The following is a 26,737-nucleotide window of genomic DNA, read 5'->3' on the forward strand; positions in this document are numbered from 1 at the left end:
TCCTGAGTTGCCTTAGCACGCTCGGTTAGTTAAGAATTGCCCTACCCAGAGAAGGAAGTAGTGCTGAAGGAGGAGGCAGTAGTAGAGAAGCAAGCAACTCAGGGCGCTACCACTGTGGCAGATTTGCCTGCGTTTCCGAGGCTTCGATGTTGGGAGAGGCAGCAAGGGCTGGAAAAGGGGAGATCTGTGCACGGCTCTGTCTCTCTTTCTTTTCCTCTCTGCATGTGGGTGGGGGGGGGGAGGAAAGAGAGAGAGAGCCGGGAGCAATTCAAAGCTAGAAAACTAATGGGGAGAGCTGACAGCAGGCACTGGGGGAGGGGACTGTTGTTGCCACCGTCGCCGTGTGTGGGAGCGTGCATCTCAGGGACCTGAGCCGGGAAGCACGAGAACTACACGTGGAGCATTTGATGATTTCGAAGAACTCCTGGAACAAAGTAGATTGGCATTTTGTAGGTCTCAGTGAAAGAGGGAGCTTTGTTTCGTCTCCTTTCCTCCCCTGGTAATGCAAAAGATGCTTTCTCTCTCCCCCTCCCATCCCCAAATAATCACTGACTGTGGCTGGGTTTGGCAGCAAAGTTCTAAAGCGAGCGAAGTGCCCCCAGGGACACCTTTCCTTGCCTGTCTCCAGGTGACGCTGCAAGAGCCCCCCCAGCTTTTCCTCGGCTGCAGATCTGAGCCTCTCAATCCTCCACCTGGGATCTGAAAGGAGCTCCCACTTTCTCCCTCTCTCCTCCCCCAATTAATCACCAAGAACAGCAGTCCTTCTGCAGGCAGATGCCTGCTGAGAAGCCCCTGGAGTGGCAGCCAAGGGGCACTGCCCCCAAGGAGAGCAAAGCCCCTTTCTGCCCCTGCTTCTCCCAGCGGCAGTTGCCCCTCAGCTCAGACACACACACACACCCCGCCCGCTCTTCTGTCTCTTTGGAAGGTGCCAGGTGGGAGGAGGCTTCCAGCCCAGAACGTTTTATTTTGTTATCATTAAGCATTTACATTTTTGTTATAATTAAATAAGTGTGTGTGTGTGTGTGTGTGTGTGTGTGTATCGTGTGTATCGTGTGTGTGTGTGTGTGTATGTATGTATGTATGTATGTATGTATGTATATATGTATGGTATTCAGCTTTGTTCAGGTATTTTCCCACATCATTATAGTTGTGCTTTTAAAGTTGTAGCAACGTTTCAGCAGAATCTCATCTGCCATCATCAGGCTTCTGTATTGTGTTCATCTGTGAGTCAAACTTTCACAGCCGTTTCTGTTTTAAATTTGGTGCTAGCCTACGCTGTGCCAGAATGCCAGACGAATACAATACAGAAGACTGATGATGGCAGATGAGATTCTGCTGAAACGTTGCTACAACTTTAAAAGCACAACTATAAAATGACGTGGGAAAATACCCGAACAAAGCTGAATACCATAGATAGATAAATAGATAGATAGATAGATAGATAGATAGATAGATAGATAGATAGATAGATAGATAGATAGATAGATACACCGTGTTTCTCATATAATAAGGCCGGGACTTTTTTTTTTTTTTTTGAGCCCTGAAAAATTGCTAGGTTGTCTTTTCGGGGTGACTTAATTCCCCCTTGCATCTTCGGGTGGGCAGGCGGCGATGGCTTGGATGTTGACCTCAGCATTGGTGGAGCACTTCGTATTGGGGTCAACGCAGGCAGCACCATATCCGGGTGTGCAACAAAAGTACTTCCTAACGGCAAGCCCCCACCATTCCCCCCATTTTGCATGTTTTAATATAGGCTTTAATTTGGGGGGAGGGGCTTAATTTCATTTCATGCCTATAAAACATGCTGGGACTTCCTATTGGGGGAGGCCGTATTGTTGGTTCTCGGGATTTAAAAGTATGAATTTGGTGGTCACTGAGATCCAAAAGGTTGGCGACCCCTGTTCTATACACATGTACACATGTACACAGGTATACACACACACAACAGCCAGTAACCATAATGATACCAAACTTATATGAATGTTTACCTTCATGTATTTAATGTCCCAACAGCTGGTATAAGTACCTTAAGTTGTATCGTTTTATGATGACATACATCGTTACACATATGATATGTAGTCCCCTTGCTGCCCCATGGATATCCATGTATGTATACATTATGAAATGGGTTTTCAAATTATCTGGATTTCTAAAATATGAGGTGAGGCTAATGAAACATTCAGGATAACTGCTTAATGTAGTTTCCTCCTATTGTTGGTGGGAAAGTACATTGACATAAATTGTGTTGCCAGTACAGATGAGCTTCATTGAGGCCAGGTGGGATTCTTGGTCTTACCATTTTTAATGTGGGACATTTCAGAGCAGGGATTGGCAGATTCCTTTCTTTTTCCACCTCTAGATGAGAAAAGCAATCACCAATAACTTTATAGACCATTGCAGGCCAGGGCAGGATTCGAGGAACTCAAGGTGTTCTTTCTCTCCATGGCCAATTTTTGTAGTTGCTATGGCTACCATGCTCGCCCCTGGGCTGAAAGCCCCAGAAAGCACTATCAGATATCTGATAGTGATATCACATGCTTTTTTTGTACATTTCTAATTCAAACTGTCAGTCCTGACTACAATTTTGGAGGGGAAACAAAGCAGAAGAAGGAAGGATTTTTTAAAAATGGTTCTTTTTTAAACACAAGGGTGTCCAACAATGTACTTACAGTTATTTGTGTATAAAGTATATCCTTAAAATATAGGTGTGTGTTTGTTTCTATGTTTTAGCTTGATTTCATTTCCTTTTCTTTTTTTCTTCCTTCCTTACTGACTTATCACAAAAAGATCAACTGGAACTCTGAAATGCTTATTTCTCAATATGCTTCTTGATTCTCATAAATTATCCAGGTGCGTTCATCATCCCCTTCTTATTTTCCAATAACCCTATTATCCTTATCTATTAACAGTCTAGGAGAAAAATGTCACTCAAGAACCACAAACCCAAACCCTTCTAAGAAATTGGATTCCTGATACTTCTTGTGATCCCTTTTTCTTTTTCTCTGTATGTTTAGGCTGGTTTAGTTTAATAGGTTTTTTTTATTTAGGTTGTTAATTTTTGACTCAGCTCCAGAATGATAATAATGGATAGGTTAACAAAGGAAAAATGGGCAGGGGGGACACAATGAAAAGCTTAATCTTCTAAAAAGCTGTTAAGTCAGAACTCACCATCCAAAATTGTTTGGCATCAGAATTCTGATATCGAACTAGAATTAATCAGATTTGTGTGTTGGGCCAGGCGGTACATTGTTGTTTAAATCAGTCCTGTGAATTTTTTTTTTTTGCAAAATTTTCTGTTTAGTTGTATCATAGTGTACTGCCCAGAACTTTTAGAGTACTAGAATACTAGAGTCTTTTTGTCAAGGAATTTATGCCCATATGTTCACTATTTGTGAATATGGGATTTCTACTATCATTCCTTCTCTTAGGATGCTTTAGACCAGAGGTGTCAAACTCAAGGCCTGTCGGCTGGATTTGGCCCATGGGGTGCTTAGATCTGGCCCACAGGGTCGCCTTAGAAACAACGAACGACTGGCCTGTGGAGGCCAGAAACGGAGTTTCATTTTCGCTGGCAGAGAGTTGCAGATCATCACAGTTGAAAATGGAGCTCAGGAGTTCATTTTCATTAGCAGAGCACTCGGGCCACCACAGGTGCCCCCCAACAAGAGATGTTGAGCTGGCCACGCCCTCCCCACCCCCCGAGGTCAAATACAACCCTGATGTGGCCCCCAATGAAATTGAGTTTGACATCCCTACTTTAGACAAAAAATTATTTTAGTGACATTTATACTTGAATACTTCACATGTGCTGAACGAAGATTTTAAGACAACCTCTTTATGGAAATAATACCTCTCTGACCTTGGTTTAGACTGAGGTTTTGGCTTTACGAAGCCCATTAAAATCCCATCTGAAACAAAAGCAAAAAAAAAAGAAGGAGGAACGTGTTTCTGCCACAAATTTGTATTGGGAAAAGAGGGAAAACATTTTAACAGGGAAAAAAATCTTAACTAAGAAAAAACAAACTAAGATCACCCATCATCAAAATATTTCGCCACACTTGTAAGACAACCATCCTTGCTTGTAGCACATTGAATAGTTTTCAATGGAGGACTTGTTAACAGATTGTCATAAAGCAACCTTCCAGGCTGCCAGGTCCTAACCCATTCAGGCCTTTTAAAGCTCTGTATCTCCAACCAGTAGATTTGATGGATTAAAAAAAAAAAAAACAAGGTTACTTTTTTCTTACCAAATGTGCCCATGTCATCACAACATAATAATAGGAACATTTTATTCATGGGTGCTCTTGTTCTGTCTCCCCGTCCACTCAGCTAGATAGAAGTTGCTGGCTTGTTCATTTTTGCATAGTCCAGCAGGCATCGTGAAATATTGGAGCCTGGCTTTTAAAGTAACCTGAAATACTGTTATTTTTGTAACAATAATTAAAACAATCCTGAAATGGTGTGGGGTGAAGGGTGTATTCTTATTATGCATTTTTAAAACTATAAGCAAATGGAATACTTTGGCATATGTTGCTGACAATAGTCTAATTGAACTAGTACAATGCAATATGTATGGGACAGCTTTATAAATAATTTTATAATAATGATACTGCATTTGGTCTAAATAGGACTACAGTTATTTACTGGAATTTGGCACTTTGATTTAGTATCAAATCAAAGCTTCCAGTCCCTTTCAGATCCAATTTAAAATACAGGCTATCCTTTTGTAAAATCTCTATTTCAAACACTAAGGTTGCTTTCTATTTTGTTTTGGTTTTTTTGCATATTTATTCTAACTTAGTTGGGGGGGGTTATTAATTTTAAATTTGCATTTTTAGAATTATTTGCAAGTTGGGTAAATAATGGAATTTCTTACAAATTTCATAATAAATTAAAATTATCTAAATTATCTGAAACTTGTTTCTGGACTCCACCAAAAATTTTTAAAAAAAGGTAAATCACATAATGGCCTATCACACCGGGAAAAAGTCTTATGTATAGATCTCCATGATGTTCATTCTCACATATTAATCATTGTACATTGGGATTTTTAATGGCATTTTATGTGCCCATCTATGATTAAACCCAAATATTGTATTGTTGCTAACACAGCAGACATTCCTTTCAACAGCAGAAATGTTTTAGAAAAATTTGAATTATGAAAAAACAATTGAGTAATTCTCTCTATCAGCCTTTTTCTTGGGTAATTGACATTCTTTAAAGAGATCATTCATGTGAATGATCATTTCAAGACAGCAAAATTTAATCTCATATAATGTTATGATTAGTAAGGCCTTTGTATGAGCCAGATTAGATAAAGTTTATTTAGATGACTGCCTTTTAGTGGAAAGAAACAGGGTGTGAAATATGCTACTATGTACGTATCAGTTTGGTTTAACAGTCATTACATTTGAGCATATTTTAAAAAGATATGCATATCTTTTTTAAAAATGCGTATATGTGTTCAGTGTCACATTAAGTATTCAGCGAGTAATTGCCACAATTATTGTTTACAGGTGTGCCTTGTAGTTTCTTCCATTGGGTGGAACAGAGGTTTATTTCCTGTCTTTTGTTTATTTTGAAATTATCATGATCTTTTCCATTCAGGTGCTGCCTTTCCTTCCCTCTGATTATTTTTATGTCACTCGCCATTGCCCAGATAATTGCCTTCCATTTGAAGTAATGGCCAATGTTTCCAACTAGTCACTAGTGAGAAAATATCAGTAACAGGAGGCAGCCTGGCCCTGTCCTCTCTTTTTATCTCATTGTACTAACTTATTGCAACATGAAAGAGCTGGTGGGTGGGTGGGTGGGAGCTAGAATTTGCTGGGAAAATGGCAAAGCTGTTCTTCTATTCAGCAGGGAAGTGTGGAAGAAGCCAAGGCACTAGAGTGCTTTAGCTTCTGGAGATATGCAGAAATTTCAGAAGCAGGAAGTGTATTGTGATGGAGTTTCCATTGCTGAGTTATACTTCCAAAGGAAGTACTGTACTGAGACATCGTCACTGCAGCATTTATTCTGGATCAGAAGCAGACCTGATTAATTGAGCAGTTTCCTAAGATCACCAGAAACCCCACAGCTTCTGAGGTCCATAAAATGAGGACCCAGATTGTTGGGAGCAAAATGCTGACTCCGTAAACCACTTAGAGAGGGCCATAAAGCACTGTTAAGCGGTATATAAGGTAAATGAAGGTAATTTCAACCTCAGATTGGTTTTTAAAAAATAAATAAATAAATGCAAGGGAGTCTCTGATGTGCAGAGAATCATTTTGACTTCACTGACTAGAGTTTACCTCCATGGAAGTTTCTCCAGTTAATAACACAAGAAGTACCTACAAACAGCTTCCAAAATAAACCAAAGATTATTGCAAAGTAGTACCAATTCATGTGCTGCATTTGCATTATATTACATGTAGTCCTCAACTTACAACCACAATTGAGATTGGAATTTTGGTCACTAAGCAATGCAGCCATAAAGCAAAACATCACATGACTGCATCAGTTAGCAACTGCACTTCTTGCATGCCCTATTGCTGTCATTAAGCAAATTTACTGGTTGTTAGCTGGGACCAATCTAAGCCATTTCAGGTTTGGTATCTCCTCAGTAAAGTGAGGCACTGCCCCCCTCCCCATTTCTCCTGCAGCATTCAGCTGGGGTGGCAGTGTGCAGGATGGCAGGGGGCTGAAAGGGCATAGATAAGGGGAAGATAGGTGAGTGCAGAGTTGTAGCACCTTGTCATCGAAAATACCAGCAGGCTACCAAGTGTCAGAATTTTGATCACGAGGTGCCACAATGGCTGTTACTTTCGGCCTGGGTTGCTAGTACTTGTGCTGAATGAATGGCCATAAATCAAGGACAACTTGTATTCAATTTGTTGGATACACTTCCAGTGATATGAGCAGATTTGGTGGTGTATAAAGCTTCCTGGGACAAAGATGTTCACTTCTATTGGAGGCAGACAGATGGTCTGTAATCATCAAAGTTCTTGCAAGTTTACAGATGTTACGAAAAGACAATACGGTTGATAGTGCTGACCAAGAAGGAACAGTAGAAAAATTTTCTAAATAAATAGAGGAGCCGATTATTTGATAAGCTGACTGCCTCAGCTCCCAATTACGTATTTCCTATCTAAAAAGCTATAGCATCAGCATATTATTCTCCCATGAGCTGTTCAGAGCATCCAGTAGTGGGAGGTGCTTCAGTCTCTGCATGTCTAGGCTGGGCTTAATTTGTGGAACGCTCCTCCTCCACGGGACTCCTCCCCAGCGTTCCCCAGTTTTGGTTCAGCCTTGTAAGGGATAGGCAGTGCTTTTTCGTCACTCCTTGGCCGAAACAGGAGAATTTCTCTTTTCGGGTTTGGAGGCAGTCAATTCGTCTTTCAGGTTCTCTCAACAAATTGCTTAATGATCTGCCCATGCTCCCTTTTCCATCTGGCCGTCGGTGATCACTGCATCAGGAAGTGCTTTTCGCGCCCTGAAGTGGAGGGAGGCTTCGGCTTCATTCCGTACCCCCCTACTGCTAACCTTGCCCTTGCCATAGCGATAGCTGCACCGTTTTAACAAACAAATGCCATGGTTTTGTTTCTCTCACTCGCAACCGAGTTGTATCGCTCTTTTCCCCCCAGAACGCCACCTTGGGGTGAAGGGCTTAAATGCCTGGTTATTTTCACCCCTCCCAGCCATTTAGTACTAAGGGAAAGCTGTCTGGAGCTAATCCCTTCTCACAGCAGGAGATTGCTGCTGGCGCGCGAGCCAAAAATAATGGCCAGTCACCATTTTGTTGTAGATGGACTGTGTGGCTGCACTGAGTGCGAATATTCTGTAGACTGTGTGAGGTAGTTTCTTATTCCCGATCAGAGGGTCTTTATTCAAAAACCCCAAGGAATTATTGCAACCTCGTTTTAAACCATATTCAAGGCCATCTGTTGTTCTTGTTGTTGGCTTAACCCTCACAGTTCTCCCTAACCAGCGGCACAACAGTGAGCACCTAGGCCAGTGTCTGCCTGTGCAGGGAAGCTGTTGAAGGCCTGTTGGGCATTCTCAATTTGGCTGATTGGGATATCCAATAAATTAGCTGTTATATTGATATATATTTACATACGTATATACAACAACAACAACAACAACAACAACAACAATAATATAATAATAAATTTATTATTATTGAGATATGACTCATATTAGAAACATATATATACATATTTATATCTTTAAAAAAGGGGGGGATTTCAATTTCAGGGCACCCTGTCCATCCTTGGTCAGGCCCCTGGGAGTGCCAACCGCCTATACAGTATAGTACTAAATAACAAGCATACTGTAAAATCTCTAATTGAAATGGCAAGTGGTAGTGGTTCCCAGACCTCAACCTCAAGGGTCAAGTCTAAATCTCAGCACAAATCTAAACAGAGAAAAGGGAATTCTAAGGCCTCAGAAAAAGACGCCAACAGGGCCACAAAGCATTGGAAAGACAAATAGATAAGTGCACACAGGAGGCACACAGGACCTCTCAAGCTTCTTTGCCCCCAGTCCAGTGCTCTCTTCCTCCCCTAGATCTCTCCCTCTCATCCAGGCACAGCATGGCTCCACAGAGTCAATGCACCCAGTCAGCTGGATCACCAACCATATGAAGGACACCTGAAGCGACGTTCACACCAACTGCTGCCAGTCTTCGACAGGACCAAACTCTTCCAGACGAAGTGCCAGAGAGGATGAAGGCCTGGATGGAGATGGCTATCCGTCAGGGAATCACAGCAGGCCTACAACATGCGGTTCTGACCAGGGATCAGTCAGCACCCGCTGAATATAATTCACAATCAGTTCGATTATTGGCCAGGTTGGAGTAACACTATACCCAGGTACAGTTTCAAGGGGATATACTCCTCCAAGGGCCATAGGAGGAGGAGCAGGAAGAGGAGGCGGAAGAGGTAGAACATACTGATCCGATGGAACAGATTGAATCAGGATCAATACATGACAGTGACCCGGCCCTTTCAGAAGCAGATCCCTTAGAAAGGGGGATGTCTGAGGATGAGAGCCTTGTTCCCAACCAACCTGAATTTACAGGCTTATTCCACCCACAACTATCCAAATCACTATTGCTTAAGACCAAAAACACTGCGCGCCTGGACAAACCGGCCCCTTCTACCACTCCAACTCCTTCAGAAGAGGGACCAGAAAATCTAATTTTCAGCCAACCGGTAGTCGAGGCTGTTTTAATTCAGTTCCTCACATGTTTGCAGACCTGGTACAGAAACGATGGGCTTCTGCAGCAGTGTACCCTGCCCCCACGGGTTATGACAGGAAATACTTTAATTTGGCCCCTGATTACTTAAAATTGTTGAATACTCCTGAGGTAGACGAACCTATAGTGGGATTATCATCCTCATCCTCCATTCCCAGTGAAGCACTGGAGGCATTAAAGCCGGAGGAAAAACGGGCTGAGCTGTCCCTACGTAGGGCCCATCAGTCTGATGCTTGGGCCATTAGAGCAGCCACGGCCGCTTCCTTCTTTACCCGTTCTTCTCTCAGATGGCTTCGGCTCTTACAGGAGCATGTCCCCAATTCCAACATTAGAGCACACCAAGACATTGCAAAACTTGTAGCAGCTGCTGAATTCTCACCTGACGCAACCTTTCACGCAGTTAAGTTTTCAGCCAGAACCATTGCTTCACATGTCACAGCACGATGCTTACTATGGTTAAAACATTGGCAAGCAGATATTAAGAACAAATGCAAGCTGGCTTCATCTCCTCTTGTGGGAGACAGACTGTTTGGCCCTTCCCTCAATCTGCTGCTTATTGAAACTCGAAACAAAAAGAAAATTCTACCTTCCCTTTTTCGGAAGTCAGATCCTAGAAACCCTCAGTCCTTTCGGAAGGGATCCTTTCAGCCCTCTTATCAGGGACCATTCTCAACCAGATACCAGAGACCCCCATCTTTCCGACCAGGGCAGCAGCCAGAGAGGTCCGACTTTGGGGATAGGAACCGAAGGGGTGGCCAGTCCAAGAGATCCTTTCGAGGAGCAGGAAATAGACCTTTCTGGTGTCCAAGATAACTCCGTGGACCGACTCCCGTTGGCGGCCGCCTTAAATTATTCGCGGACCAATGGGACTCCTCAGCATCTGATTCCTGGGTCAGAGATGCGATCAGATTCAGCCTTGCGCTAGAGTTTCAATCCACTCCCCCCAAACTTCTTTATGTCCTGCCCTCTTTCCAGAGATCTGGTTAAATGAAATCTTATGGAAACAGCTATCCAACACCTACTGGGCATACAAGCCATCCAACCAGTAGCTACCGAACAACAAGGGCGAGGTTTCTATTCACATCTTTTTGTTGTTCCCAAAAGTTCAGGGGGGTAGAGAGCAATTTTAGATTTGAAACATCTTAACCGATTCTTAGTATATCGCAAGTTTAAAATGCACACCCTGCAATCCATCTTACTCAGCATCAGAAAAGGTGACATCCTTACGTCCATAGATCTGACGGAGGCATACTTACATATTCCTATTCGGCCTTCCCACTGTAAATTTCTACGATTCTGTTATAATAACCACCATTTCGAATATGTGGCTCTTCGTTTCGGACTAGCATCTGCCCCCAGGACCTTCACAAAGGTTCTCGCAGCTCTTGCTGCTCATCTCCGAGCTGTACCTGTACGACTCCAGTATTACCTTGATGATATATTAATTTTGTCATCTTCTGTTCATCAAGCACTCAGAGATACTCAGACCACATTACAATCCCTACAACTACACGGGTTCTCAATCAATTGGAAAAAGATTCAATTAACACCATCAACTCGATTAATCCATCTGGGGGCAATCATAGATACGGCGGAAGGCAAAGTTTTCCTGTCACCAGATAGACAAAACAGCATCCATCAATTAGTTAAGGAGATTAGAGTTCAAAAAAGGGTGCCCCTAGCTGACCTATCAAAATTGTTAGGCAAGTTGATCTCATGTATATCTATTATTCCTTGGGCCCGCCTCCACACTAGACCCCTCCAGTGGTTCCTGCTCCCGTACCAGTGATCTGGCCGAAGCAATTCCAAATACAAGGTCAAGGTTCCATCAAAGGTCCTCATATCTCTCCACTGGTGGACCAGACCAGTCATAAACAGGTTGTCTCTTCAAAGAGCCCCACAGACTTACCATCACCACCAATGCCAGCCTGTTTGGATGGGGAGCTCACTTTCAATTACTCACAGCCCAAGGCTGCTGGTCCTCCATAGAACAGTCGTGCAGCATAAACTGGCTGGAGCTTCGAGCAGTACACCTGGCTCTCCACAGCTTCCTTCCACAGGTACGCAATCAACACATATTAATATTGACCGACAATGTAACAGCAAAAGCTCACATAAACAAACGGGGGGCACACAGTCGAAATACCTCATGTGGGACATGGAGTGCTTGTGTCGTTGGGCGGAGAGCAACCTACTTTCCATCAGAGCATATTTCGGAACTGTCAAATACACAGGCAGACTGGCTAAGCAGGGCCACGATCGATCAATTGGAGTGGCGCCTCCATCTGACCCTGTTTCAAGAGGCGGTCAGGACATTTGGACAGCCGGTGGTAGACCTGTTTGCTTCCCCCCTCAACGCTCAGCTCCCGAGATTTTTTCCAGGTACCCCTCACAGGGAGTGGAGAACTTCAATGCGCTCTGCTGCCGTTGGCCCCGGGACTTCTGTACGTATTCCCGCCACTTCCACTGCTTCCCAAGGTCATCCAGAAGCTGCTAGACGAGAGGGCGGAGCTGCTTCTAGTAGCGCCTTACTGGCCCAGACGGCCATGGTTTGCAGACCTCCGCAGTCAATCCGTATCGACACCATGGAAAATTCCGCCGGACAGGGTCTTGCTAGCCCAGGGACCCCTTCAACATCTGGATCCTCAAATGGTTGCACCTGACTGTCTGGAGGTTGAGCGGAGTCATCTGAAGAGCGAAAAGTTTTCCAACAGAGTTATTGCCACCATCCAAGCCGCCAGACGCCCCTCAAAAACTCACATGTACAATGCCACATGGTCCAGTTTCTGCAAATGGTGTACCAAGTCTCAAATTGATCCCATCTCTCCATCTGTGGCTCAAATCCTAGAGTTCTTATAAGAGGGGCTTGACAAAGGATTATCACCTAATACATTGAAAAGACAGGTGGTGGCCTTGGCATCAGTTATCACTTGTGAAGGTCTACTGTCTCTTTCCCATCACCCACGCATACAAAGTTTCCTTCAAAGAGCCACAAATTTACACCTGCCAGCGGTTCACCGTTATCCTACCTGGGACCTTAACAAGGTCCTTCTTGCACTCACTAAGTGCCCTTTCGAACCCTTGAAATCATCAAGTCTCCAATTTCTGACGTATAAAGTAGTTTTCCTCATAGCGATCACTTCCGCTCATCGTATTTCGGAACTTGCAGCTTTGTCGATCAGACAAGATCTTTGTGTCTTCCATTCTGACCGGGTGGTCCTTCGTCCTATGTTTATACCCAAAATTAATTCGGCTTTTCACAGGGCACAAGAGCTGATACTTCGTAATTTTTGTCCCAGACCATCCCAAGGGTTGGAACTACAATGGCATCGGCTTGATGTGAGGCGAGCATTGCGAATATATATTCACCACACAGTGACTTTCAGAAAAATGGAAGCCTTATTTGTGTCGTTTCAGCCCAACATTCAGGGATGCAAGGTCTCATATTCTACAATAGGCCGTTGGCTACGGGCTGCAATAGCGAAAACGTATCAGACTCAATCACTTCAGGTGCCCAGGGGCATAACAGCTCATTCAACAAGGAGCACCGCAACATCAGTAGCGTGGGCCAGACAGGCACCAATAACTGAAATTTTTCAAGCCGCAACCTGGGCCTCTCCATCGCCCTTCATTAGGCATTATAATATAGATGTGTTTGCATCCGCAGAGGCCTCCTTTGGCAGAAGAGTTCTGCAACAGGTCCACAGGGATCAGGAGGGGATTCCAAGCCAGACAGAGTCCCTCCCGTAGGACAGGCCAAGCTTTGGTATGTCCCACTACTGGATGCTCTGAACAGCTCATGGGAGAAAGGGCGTTGGTACTTACCTGACACGCCCGTTCTCTTTGAGCTGTGAATAGCATACAGCCCCACCCTTTTTCCGTCTGGTGGGGTTCTGTTTCAGCCAACAAATTGTTAGGGCATTGAGGATGAGGGTGTTTATTTCTCTCATCTTCGCCAAAACTGGGGAATGCTGGGGAGGAATCCCATGGAGGAGGAGGAGTGTTCCACAAATTAAGCCCAGCCTAGACATGCAGAGACTGAAGCACCTCCCACTACTGGATGCTCTTCACAGCTCAAAGAGAACGGGCATGTCAGGTAAGTACCAACGCCCTTTCCAAAGCAAAATTATTTTTAGCCGCCTTATTCTGCTTTCCCAGAGTAGAGATAGATGAAAAACTGAAATTGCTCAGTGCCTTTTGGAGAAATTGCTGCTGTAGTACTTCTCTGAAGAAACATTATTACTCCTGGTTAATTCATAGCCTGACAGTGCTGTCCTTTAGGGGCAGAGTTTCAAAGATAAAAGTGCTGGCTGAAAAGGTTTTATATGACACCTCTCTCCCCTAGCTCTAACTGACCTGACTGCTATAAGCTCAGCAGAATTTTCTGTAAGGGGTTCTACTTCAGCCTTCATTCCTATAAGTTGGTAAATAAATATACTTATATAGTAAATAGTTAATATAAGCAAATAAGTAAAAGCATAAATGCTACTTGAATAATCCGAAAGGGGTTAAATGAAACATTTGAAGCAGCTATGTAATAATACCTGCTGGAATACACTTCATCTCTTTAATGCTCCTTAACTGTTGCTCCAGTTTAGGGAACTATAGAAAAAAAATGTCTGCAAGATGATATTCTGCAATTCTAGTCACATTCCCTAACTTACCTCCCAGCAATTGCAATCATAAAATTGGCTTTGGAATGACAAAGGCATCCTCCCCTTAGTGGTTCTAAGATGTTTGGGGCTATGTACTGTATGTCATAAGCAAAATATTTGAAGTGTACCAGGGCAGCTGTTTCCAACAGATATGTACCATAGAGACAGCCTCTTGCCCCATTCTGCAACGTGGTCACTATGTACCCAAATCAAACACAAGTACAGCCATACACAGAGTACATTATAGCAATCTGAGCATAAAGTTACCAGAGCTTGAACAATAATAATTAAGCAGTAACTCTATTGAATTCTACTGTATAGTGCAGTATTAATGCAATATCAAGTGTTTTCAATTCAATGTATAGAATGTGAAGGATGTGTGTTTGTGTTTATTTTCATAGTCATAATATACACTGAAGATGGTATTTAATTTCATTGTACGAGGTGCAATGACAATAAACTAAACTAAACTAAAACTGTCTCCATCCAGAAATTGTCCCAGTTCTCTTTGCCAGCACCCATCCATGCACAATGTTTCCATTTTGTTAGAATTGTTAGGATTCAGTGTTACTTTCTTGGCCTTTATTAGCTCATCACTGGTATCCTCTACACCCTCATGCATAGTGTATGTTATGGAGAAGAATAGTTAAATATTACCAGCCACCCCCTAGTAGCAATAGTAGACATATATACCGCTTCACAGTGCTTTACCGCCCTCTCTAAGTAGTTTACAGAGTCAGCATCTTGCCCCCCAACAACCTGGGTCCTCATTTTACCCACCTTAAAAGGATGGAAGGTTGAGTCAACCTTGAGCCTGGTGAAATTCAATCTGACAAATTGCAGGCAGGCAGCAGAATTAGCCTGTAGTACTGCATTCTAATCACTGCGCCACTGTGGCTAGTAACATCAGTACCTTCAGGTAATTGGGAAAAAATGAGGATCTCTGGTAGCTCAAATATCAATCAGGCTGCAAAAATCATCTAAACATGCATTGTTAAATTATTGCTATAAATAGTAGTGTCTCAACCCCAATTCACAAAGATATAGGAAGATCCAGTAGTTGTAAAAAGATGCATGTATGTGTGGATGAGTTTGTGGATGAGTGTGTACACATATCTATAGCATGATAATTAAGATTCTTATATATTGGAATATTTACGAATAACTTATTTCAAAACAATTTTCTTTTGTAATAACGGTGCTTTTTTGTTGAAAATATTTTTGTGACCTGAGACATGAGGATTTTCCACTTGGGTGCACTACTCTGTTGTTAAGTTTTATCAATGCACCAACACATTTTTGTTAGTCCGAGTGTTATTCTAAGAATCAAGGGGAAGTCAAGGGAAATGAATAGGACAGTGACAGTATTTACAATACAGCCACATCTTTCTGATATGCATAAATATGAGTACCACAAAACAAAAAGGAGGAAATGATTCATGATACACAATAATGGCTCAGCATCTAATGGAATGGAAAATAACTGTATAAATAGCTTTCTGATTTATCAAAGATCTAGAATAGACATGTCTTTTTAGGCAGTGGATATATAGTCTATTGCCATGTTATAAACAACTTGAGAAAACTAGAATTAATAATTTTCAAACTAGGAGAAAATTCATTTGCTATAATTTGATTATATAACCTCAATTTGGATTTTGTAAGCTGCCCAGAGTTGGTTAGAGTGAGCAGCCATTAAAAAAGTTAATAAAATCATCAATGACATCACCATTGTTGTCATCATCATTATCAAAAGAAACATATCAAAATTTTCTCGCCCTCGAGAATAGCGAAAATGTCTCCTAACATGAATCCGAATTGCTGGAAATGTAAAAAGAAACACAGAACATTCTTTCACATGTGGTGGTCCTGCACTGAAGGGGCCACCGGGAGAGGCCACCCGAGGCAGTGATAGCGCCCACCCATCTGCGGACAGGCGAGGCAACGGCAGCGCTGCTTCCCTGGCTGGGGGGTCCGGCGGAGAGAGCCCGAAGCCGCCCGTCCTTTCCACCCCTCACCCAGCCCGTCTCCGTCCCCACACATCTCCAAACGCGCCGGCAGCTCCAAACACTGCAGCGGTTCAGGCAGAGGCGCTCACTCAGCAGGGCTCAGCTCGGAGGAGGACGTGGCGCAGGCCGTCACCTCGTCTCCCTGTCCAGGAAGGGTGGGCGTTATCACTGCCTTGGGCGGCCTCTCCTGGTAGCCTCTTCGGGTTCAGGCTGGAGGGACTTGGGAAGGAAGCCAAGCTCGGGTCGGCCCGGCTCTTTCGCTTGGCAGGCAGGCGCGTACCCGCGGCTCGCTTTCCCGGCTCTGCCCAGCTCTGGCACGGCCCTGGCGGGATGAGCGGAGGGCCTGGCGAGGAGGTGCTCACTGCCTTGGTGAGAGCTCCGCCGCCGGGCAGGAGGGCCCGCCTGTCAGTTGCACTGGGCGCCCTAGGTGAAGCTCTTCATGCTCTGCCCGGCGCCAGGCCTCTCCCAGGGTGGGCCGATCCTGTGCGGCGGCCCCGAGAGATTCACCTCCCCACGTGGGGTTGGGCTGCCCTCTCAGGCAGGGGAGGCTTTGTCGTACCAGTAGTAGGGTGTTGTTTTTAAAAGAATGGGTTTTGCCTTCAAAGGCGAAGGGAGGGCGGCTACAGGAGTGCCTGAAGCCGAGTGTCTCCGCCGGGCTCCAGTTGCAGGGAGGAGCCCTGGCTGGCTGCGCGTGGCTGCGCTGAATGCTGCGGCGTTGCTCCAAACGCCGTGGCAGCACGGGGAGAAGGGAAAGCAATGGTGGCGGAAGGTCTCCCGATAGGAAGTGCCCCACCAACGCCGAAGTCAACATCCAAGCCTTCACCGCCTGCCCGCCTGAGGATGCAAGGGGGGGGAATTAAGTCACCCCCAAAAAGACGGCCTAGCCATCTTTTCGGTGGTCAAAAAAAATAAGGCCTGGCCTTATTTTGTGAGAAACACGGTATTTGCAACCACATGTGAAATTTAGCTCTGGTGCTTCCCATTTCTCTTGATCTGTGGCTGACATGTTTCTACACCAACTATAGAAGCAGGCTGCAGCATAACAAAAGTGAAGGGGGTCTGAATACTTTCTGAATGCACTGTAAATGGCTGTAATAATTATATTTAAAGATGTCAGTACATCATGAAATTTCTCTTCTGCTCTCATAATTTTTTTCCAGAAGGGGGAACCTTAAATTGCAGAATCCGAAAGAACCTTGGACTTTTTAAAACTTGAATTACCAGCTTTATAATTACATGGCATAGCATGATTGAACTGAAGAATGTCAAAAGCCTTGATACATTATTGAAAGATGCTGAAACAACTGTTCAGTTGCTGAGAATTAATCCTGCTTGCAGCTCTTATTCACAATGTAAAATGGCATAACTCCCTCCCCAAATCATGAGTACTTGTAAATTGCAATGATTATCAAATCTCAGAGGTTTTGAGATTCGTTTCTGAAATCTTGTAAGATTTGTGATTCTTTAGGATTTTGAATATATATGGTGGGGGGGAAGAGGAAGAGAAAGAGAGTGATAGTATGTAGTCCCCACATTGCTAATTCCTACACGAATTCTAACTAAACATTGTTCTGCCAGAACTGAGACCTATTTCATGCCCATCTAGTTTCTGCAAATGCCCAATCCATAACTGTCTTCCTTGCGGTATTCAGGCAGAAAAATACTGATTAGGTATCTAACAGTAATTCAGAGGATAACATGTGATAATCTGAAAAGTAGTTCAGAATATCAGCTTAGGTAACAGTTTTGCAGTACACAGTCTTCTTTAGGATCTGAATGCATCACAAAATAAGACCATTTAAAAAGAAATAATGGAAGAGATTGAGGGTGGGGAGTCTTGAAATCCAACCATTTGCGGGACTAGATAAACACGTTCTGTGAATTATCAACTGACAACATAACAATGCAGGCAAAGAAAGTGTTTAATGTTTAGTTGCTGAATTATGAATAAAATTGCAAGTATGTATGCTTGTCCCGGAAAGCAAATGAAGAGATAAAGCAATCCTGAGTCAAACAAAACTATTGAAAATGTCCCTGTTTTCTCAAATACTTTCCATAATTGATACTTTATTTTCGTAGGTTGGTTGATTGATTGATTGATTGATTTCTACTTTCATTGTAGGGTTTAAAATACATTTTATTTTCCTCCCTCCCCCCAAAAAATCTAATTGGTGCGACAGTGGAGAATAGAATCAAAAAAGTTTTTAAAGCTGATTAGTATTTAAAATTCTAGCCATTTTCTAAAGTCAAGCTTTCATTTTCATTTCCCCTTTTTTTAGTAGGCTGCTCTAAAAAACAAGGATGGACATGTACTGCTAATATTCTTATTTCTTGTGAAATTATTTTTCCATTTTTGGGCACAGTACAGAGTTAAACAATGCAAAATAGCTTATGTCAGGGTGTTACCTGGATTTGCAGAAGAAAAAAAAAAATCTCCCATGTATTTACCTGTAAAATAAGCTGTATTCACTTGCCACAATTCCAAAAAGCTAGTTTCTGCTTTTGAAGTTTCCTTTCAGAATTTGCTCAGAAAATGATTTGTTCTGACCCAGAAATAGTTAATTTCATCAATGCTATGTACAGTGGAAGAAAATCTCTATATGAGATAAGCGGCATACAAATCGAATGAATGAATGAATGAATGAATGAATGAATACATACATACATACATACATACATACATACATACATACATACATACATACATCAGAAGTATAGGATTGAATGCTGTTTGCCTCCCCTCCCCCTCTCCATATTTCTCTTTCTTTGAAGTTGCATGGATTTTCAATATTTTGATATCATTGTTCCCATGATACATTGATTTCATTCGGGAGATATGGGTTAGACCAGGGGTCTCCAACGTTGGCAACTTTAAGCCTGGCGGACTCTAACTCCCAGAATTCCCCAGCCAGCTGGCTGAGGAATTCTGGGAGTTGGAGTCCGCCCAGCTTAAAGTTGCCAAGGTTGAAGACCCTTGGGCTAGACGTACTTCAGAATGGTTTGTGAATTCTCAGGAAGATGAAATTGTTTGTGGCCCAGATTTTGAGTTATGAAAACAGCCCGAGAAACAATGCTCTAGTCTAGACCACTTTATGAATTCTGTCTTTAATTGTGTATGACAAACTTCTTTAAATATTTAGGGACTTTTTAGAATATTCTTCAGTGTAGTATTAGAGGCTATAGTCGTAAAACAACCTAGGAAATCCCCAGTATTTTCTTGGAATAGTTTCTATGTGTCAAGGAAATTCTTTGATTGCAGCAATAGGCAGGTCATTGTATTTGAGAAAGCTAAGTGAAGTAATGTACAAGCATATTCCTTGATTATTTACCATGCTTACAACAATTAGATTGGCATCTTTATTTTAATATTAGGATAAGCTTCCTCATGCCTGGTTTGTCTGGGAAATGAGTTATTTAGTTAGTGGATAATTTAAATGAAAAATAAAGGAATTTTTTTTTTGAAAAAGCCAGAGAAAACTGTACAACTGTATGCCATGAGCTTTGTGTGCACAGTCTGCTAAGCCATTATTAACCAGGAAGTTAGCTTTGTAGCTGGTATTCATTATGCCTACAATTGTGTCTGTGTATGAAAAAATTATCTTGCTGGGCTTATGCTGGTGCTATAGATAAACAATTAGAGTAATAATGAAAACTAGATGTTGTAGAGACACTTTTCCATGGAACTAATTGTTGTTGTTTTTTCATATTAAGGATTGTTCCTCTGAAAATAGTAATAAGTAAGGAATGTTGGCAGATTTTTATTGCATTCCTTGCTGTAGCAAATAGTTGTCTTTGGAGTGGAGAATTGTGTTTGAAGTTGATGTAACTTTCCCATATCCATTCATGTATATTAAATTCTTAGACTAAAGTGGGGAAACATATACTCTTCAAGTATTAATGTAGCAACTTCCTAATTGTTGAGCTATTCTATAAAGCAAAGAAGTAAATCTTGGATCTGAGGACAGCTTTTAGAAAATTATTAAATTCATCTAATTCCTTAGTATCTGTGAGATTATGAAACTAATATATATACACACACACACACACACACACACACACACACACACCGATCAGGTTGATCTGGAAGTGGTAGATTATATCTGTTGACTCTTCTAGTCAATTACAGATTTCTCTGAGTAAATGCACAGTTTACTTATTGAGAATTAGTAAATTTGGTTAAGGGTTTTATAGCCATTTTTTATGAAGATGTCAAAAAAAAAGTCAATAGCCTACTAATTATTTATTAAACTCATCCCTTTTTGAACATTTTGTTTCCATTTAAAAGAAAAGCAAAACCTGGTTCTGTGCCTGTGTATATTTAAAACTCAGTATGTATGCAATTCAGACAGTGCTGTGCTTTGTAAAATATTGAAACTGACATATTTAATCAGACACTAATAAGGAAGAAAAGAAAAGCACTGAACAAGCAAAAGCTATTGTTATGTTCGTTTTTGTGGAGAAACAAAATGTCACATAGTATGTTGAAAGTACTCAGACTTAATGGAAAACCTATCAACTATTCATTAATTTATTTTAATTTATAAGGAAGGCTGACCAACTTGCCCTGGAATAAAATGTAAATTTGTCATAACTATCTGCAAGACCATGGGTAAAATCTGTTTGCTCTATAAGAAACACAATTACGGTTTTAACTTATTAAATTAGCAGAAGTGCTGTTTCAATTTAAGATGCTGAAAGCAAAACAAGAACATTTTCAGACCAATTATTTTTGATGCTTTCTTAAAGAAAAGGTTATTGATAATATCTAACTATATGTATGGATACAAATATATGAGAAGAGAGAGACAAACAGAAGCAGAATTCCTGTTTCATTGTTACAGTATATTTTGCTATTCTTAACTTTACTTCCAAGGCAGGCAATCTTGTTGAACTCAGTTTCCTATCACTCCTAACCAGTATGGCCAATGATGAGGAATGAAGGAAATTCTGTCTAACAACATCTGCAGATCCATATATTGTTCATTCCCGCTCTAGGGTAAGCAATCCTAAGGCATTAAAATGTTAAAAGCAATATAAAATTTGAAAATGTTTGTTGATATAGTACTTTGATTTGTCTCAAAAGCCCAGAATAAAACATTTGCCTAGATAAGTATATAGTGCTTGTGTGTTTTCTTCAACTTATTTATTTAAAAAAACGTCGTTCTTCATCATTTATGTAGAGAAAATAAAAGGAAATTCCCAAATAGATGGAATATATAGCAAAACAACTCTGTTTGATATAGAAATTTCTGCTTATTAAGAGAAGATGTCCTATGTATACAATAATCCCATGTGTAGAGTTAAAAGAATTACATATGAATGTCTGTCAGAATTAAGCTTATTTGATCAATGTTTTGTACATATATGTCTAAAATAAAGAACATGCATATCAAGATCAAGATTGCCAGTTATATTCATGAAAGATGCCAGAATCCAGCAAAAGAAATCAAGTGAACAAAAAGGATAGAAGGACAATATTTTCCAATGATGTTGAAAATCTTTTCAGTACCGAGTGCCAAAATGGGTGTGTGTGCACGCACGTGCGCACTGGCCACCTGGTTTGCTGGTTTCTGGTGCGCATGCATGCACAAAGACCAGTTGTCCTGTGTGCTTTGCCTTTGGGGGGGGGTCCTTGCGCCTCCCTCCCCATCAGGATGGCGGGACAAACACACTGTGACCTCCCTCCGCTGGAAAGCCAGAGCCCCTTCCTGGCCTCAGAACAAGTCAGTGCAGCTACCCTCCTCTCCACCACTTCTTCCAAGGGAGTGCGACAGCTTCCCGGCCAGTGCACCTCTTACCATTTCCCGGCCAGTGCGCTGTCCTGGTGTTCCTCCTACCTGGCTCAGCTCCTGCACAGCCCTGCCACCCCAGAAGAGCAGCGGCAGCTGCAGGGGGAAGGGCAGGAGCAACCAGCTGGCCAGCACAGCCACTCCCACTCCAGTGAGCCATGTGGGCAGCTCACCTCCCCGCTGGCAGCTCCTCCTCCAGCAACCTGCCCAGAAGCGGCAACGCAACACCTGCCGCCACCTGGGGCGAGAGGGCAGTGGGGGTGAGGACAGGAGGGCCAGGGTTTCCCTCCCTCCCCCTCCCCGAGCAGGCTTTTTGTGCTGCCAACTCTCCAACCAGTGGCACTGATGTGCATCCATGCTCCAGAGTGCCTGGCCAGCTTGGGCACCCCAGAAGAGCTGGCTGGCCCCCGCAAAGCCCCTCCTCCCACCACTTGCCAAGGAGGCGCAACCGTTTCCCAGCTGGCGCACTGCCCCGGCGTTCCCACAACCCAGCTCAGCTCCTGTGCCTCCCCAGAAGAGCAGCAGTGGCACCAGCAGCTGCAGGGGGAAGGGCAGGAGCAACTGGCCAGCCACCGCAGCCACTTCCTTGGCAGCATCTCCATGTGGGCAGTTTGCCTCCCTGCCGGCAGCTCCTTCTACAGCATCCTGCTCGGAAGGAGACTGACCAGTCACTCCTGCCCTACCCCCGTGGCTGTGGCTGCTGCTGCTCTTCTGGGGAGGCGGAGGAACTGATCTGGGTGGGAGGAACGCCGGGGACAGTGCATTGGCCGGGAAGCAGTCGCACCTCCTTGGCAAAAGTGGAAGGGGGGGCTGTGCTGGGGCCAGTCAACTCTTCTGGGGTGTCCAAGCCGGCCAGGCACTCCAGAGCTTGGATGCGCCTGGGCTTGAACTGCACAAGAAGCCCACTCGGATGCAGAGGGAGGGAAGCCCCGGCCCACCCGTTCTGGCCCACAGCTCTGCCCCTCTCCGCATCTTTTGGCATGCGCGCCCGATACTCTTCCTGTTGCTGGTCTTTGCGCCCGCATGCTCACCAGAAACAAGAAGACCAAGTGGCCGATGCACATGCGCATGCTGAAAACAAGATCATCTTCCTGGCGCACATATGCGCACCAGACGGCTGCTCTTCTGGTTTTTTGTGCACATGCGCATGTGAAGTCCAGCTGGCTGGCGTGCTGGAACCCAGAAGAGCAATGGGCGATGGCTCCACATGCCTGGAGAGATGGCTCTGTGTGCCACTTCTGGCACTCATGCCATAGGTTCGCTACCACTGATCTAGATGTTGGTTGCTTTAATGGTTTCGTAATCCTGTAGAGCAGGGGTGTCAAACTCATGGCATCATGCTGTCATCCCGTGATATATTATGACTTTTCCCCCTTCGCTAAACCGGGAGGGCGTGGTCAGTGTGTGACGCATCCAGCCCATGGGCCATGAGTTTGAAACCCCTGCTCTAGAACCAGGACCTATAGACTATAAATTTCAGAAAAAAAAAAAAAAGTTGGAACTCAAACCTGCTGTTTTCTAAAATCACTAAATCATCTACAGATTATCGGAGAATGATAATAATTGAGAATGATTTGAAGTTCCATATAAACCAAATACAAACCGTCATTTTCTCATTTGCTTAATGAGAACTTGTTGAATTTCATTTGCTGCCTACGATTGATAGTCTGCTTTGAACTGAAGCATGATCAACCCAGATTGCTGGAGCAATTGCAAGTATGGTTGAAATAACTTTGTCTTCTGTGAGATTGTTTCAGTCTGTCACCTTTCCCAAAGTTTGATTTGATTTTGATGACTTGGGAGCTTTAGTTTATATCATGTGTAGAAGATGCTAGACTGGAGAAAGGCGCACTATGCATAAATTTTCTTATTACTCCTATTACAGGAACTGAATTCTATACACCAAGTTAATATGTCTTATTCTTAGTAAGATGTCACCTTAATTCTAAACTCATTCAAGAAAGGTTATTACTTTGAAAATGGGCTCTATTTTAAGTAGCATAATTTCATTGGCTCATTCTAATATGACCTAACTTGCCTTTATTGAGTGATGATTGGTACTAATACCAGAGACTTATATACATGCATGCTAAAGTGCAAATCTGTACAGTTGTCCTAATAGCAAATATGAACGCAAATCCTTAGTCTAGACAAGGCTTTAGTATATGTGCATTTGGTTATGTGCCAAGGAGAAATGGACAGATATCAACTAAATTACTTGATGGATTCAAATGATAATACACTAACCATTTCTACCAATAATGGGGTTCAGAATATAAGTTGTAGGATAACTGTAATACTTTAATCAGGAGTTTTTATTGCTTTGGGAATGTTTGTGATGTATATAACAGCATGACATTAATTGTTCATCTTTCTATAAACTGTAAAAACATTAGATTGACATACATGAATTTTAAAAATAGCATTACTCCAAGTTCTCTGATTTTTACTCAATTTTGTAGATATCTTGATTGATAAAGCTATTTTAAGTGGATTTCTTCATTAAATATCATGTCCTATTAATGATAAAATAAGTAAAATGACAATTTATTTCATCTTGATATACATATGAAACAAAATGGAAATTTTTCAAGTTAAAATAGTTTATTTATTTATTTATTTGATTTGCCAATTGTTTACAAGATAATAAGTATAAGTGTATACATAGTTGTGAGTACATGAAATGGGTACATATAAGAAAAATAAAAGAATAAGAGAAACAATAGGACAGGGACGGTAGGCACGATGGTGCGCTTATGCACGCCCCTACAGACCTCTTAGGAAAGGGGTGAGGTCAATAGTAGACAGTCTAAGGTTAAAGTTTTTGGGGTTTGGGGAAGAGACTATAGAGTCGGGTAGAGTATTCCAGACATTGACCACTCTATTGCTGAAGTCGTATTTCCTGCAATCAAGTTTGGTGCGGTTTACTTTGAGTTTGTATCTATTGTGTGCTCTTGTGTTGTTATGGTTGAAGCTGAAGTATTCATTGACAGGTAGGACATTGCAATGTATGATTTTATATACCATGCTTAAGTCAGACCGAAGACGGCGTAATTCAAGGTTTTCTAGTTTTAGAATTTCAAGTCTGGTGGCATAAGGTATTCTATAACGAGTAGAAGAGTGGAGAACTCTTCTTGTGAAATATTTCTGGACTTTCTCAATTGTGCTAATATCAGATACGTAATGAGGGTTCCAGACTGATGAACTGTATTCGAGTATTGGTCTAGCAAATGTTTTGTATGCTCTGGTTAGTAGTGTGATATTACCAGAGAAAAACTACGTAGGATTAGGTTAACAACTCTTAATGCCTTTTGGCTATGTAGTTGCAGTGGGCTCTAGCACTTAGATCATTAGAGGTGAGTATTCCAAGGTCCTTTACAGAGCTTGGGTCATCAACAAGATCTTGACTATTCAGCTTGTATTTTATTTTCTGATTTTTTTTGCCAATATGTAAGACAGAGCATTTATTTGTTGAGATTTGAAGTTGCCATTTGTTTGACCATTCAGATACATAGTCAAGATCTTTTTGTAGGGTAGCAGTATTGTCTGTGGTATTGAACAGCTTTACATCATCAGCGAAGAGAACGCAATTGCTCTTAATATGATCACAGAGGTCGTTTATATAGAGTATGAAGAGAGTTGGTCCTAGTTAATTTTAAAGCAAGCCACTTCTCTTTTTTCCAATATATTTTGCTTCCTTTTGATTTTTATCTGTAAGCAATCCAGAGTTTTTCTGGGGATAGATGGTCTCAAAATTAAAATAATCAATAAAGTACAGCAAACAACTGTAAATCTGATAAAGTTGTGTTTGACTTTAGGGGGTGGTTGATACATTTATGGGGAAAATATGGTATACGGATCTTTGGATTTTATAGGGAGATAAATTGAATGCTACACTGCTTATATACGCAGCCATTCTTTTCACATTCATTCCTTGCAACAAACCATGTACTACGTACTATCTTTCCACCAATTCCCTCACTTTAATTTCATTGTACTAAAAACAACTCCTTTCATTATGATGCATTTATTTATTTATTTATTTAAGTTTGTCAAGCATGTATGAGAAAACGTAAGTATGACCATAACATATAAACATATAAGTATGAACGGGTATAAGTATATACATAATAAATGAGTACAAATAAATGGGAACAGTAGGACAGGGACGGTAGGCATGCTGGTGCGCTTACGTACTCCCCCTTACAGACCTCTTAGGAATCGAGTGAGGTCCACGGTAGACAGTTTAAGGTTAAAGTTTTGGTGGTTTGAGGAAGTACTTACAGGCAACATTTGTATGCTAAATTGTAATTGAGAGAGAAGTAGGGCCGAAGTGGAAAAAATATAATTAAAAAAGTATATATAGCTCAATAACTGTTCATATTTATTTTTTGCAAGTTGAGGAAAATAAGACAAAATTAATGATAAAAATATGATAATGCTACTTGTTCAGACCAAAATTAGTCCAACATTCTACTTTTTAAAGGGGTCAGCTACAAGTACACAAGAGAACAAATGTATGGTATTATGTTTTTTGATGTGGATGGATATCTCCTCATATTGCATTAGTAAATTCAGGGGTTCAGCTTTTCCCGCTGTAATTTCTCCAAATGTGTCAGAAAAACAAATCCCCAAAATGCTATTATACTTTAACAATACAGTAAACAATGTATTTCTTTTTGTCTGTACTGAGTATTCTGTCAAGCAGCTTCATTGTAGAATCATGAAGTTGTTGTAGTAGTAGTACAGTGGCTTATACAGAAAAGATTTGTCCTTCACTTCTCCCCTTCCAGCAATAATATGTGAAAACAAGGCGCCAAAATTACCATCTTCTCCCTTGTGAATGTAAACTTTTTTCTCAGGATGTTCCATAACTTTGTATCCATTTCAAATATTTTCATTTGTGGCATCCTTTTTCCCACAGTCTCCAAAATTGTTACAATTAAAACAGTCAATAGAATGGCATGAGTATAACAAACAGTAATTACATATTAAATAAAAGGCTATTATTCCTTCCCAACTCCCATTTAGACTTATTTAAGT

The 26,737-nt window shown here is 42.0% G+C and overlaps 1 protein-coding gene across 3 annotated transcripts in view; it reads left to right on the top strand.

Moving 5' to 3' along the window:
* The window catches only part of CARMIL1 (capping protein regulator and myosin 1 linker 1), a 128,690-nt gene that overhangs the window by 30,590 nt on the left and 71,363 nt on the right, over window positions 1-26,737 (top strand). The gene's annotated exons all lie outside the window — the stretch shown is intronic.

Source organism: Notechis scutatus, chromosome 3 (genome assembly GCF_049901735.1).
Source record: "Notechis scutatus isolate UNSWTSFEM ecotype Mainland chromosome 3, rNotScu1.2, whole genome shotgun sequence".
Taxonomy (NCBI): domain Eukaryota; kingdom Metazoa; phylum Chordata; class Lepidosauria; order Squamata; family Elapidae; genus Notechis; species Notechis scutatus.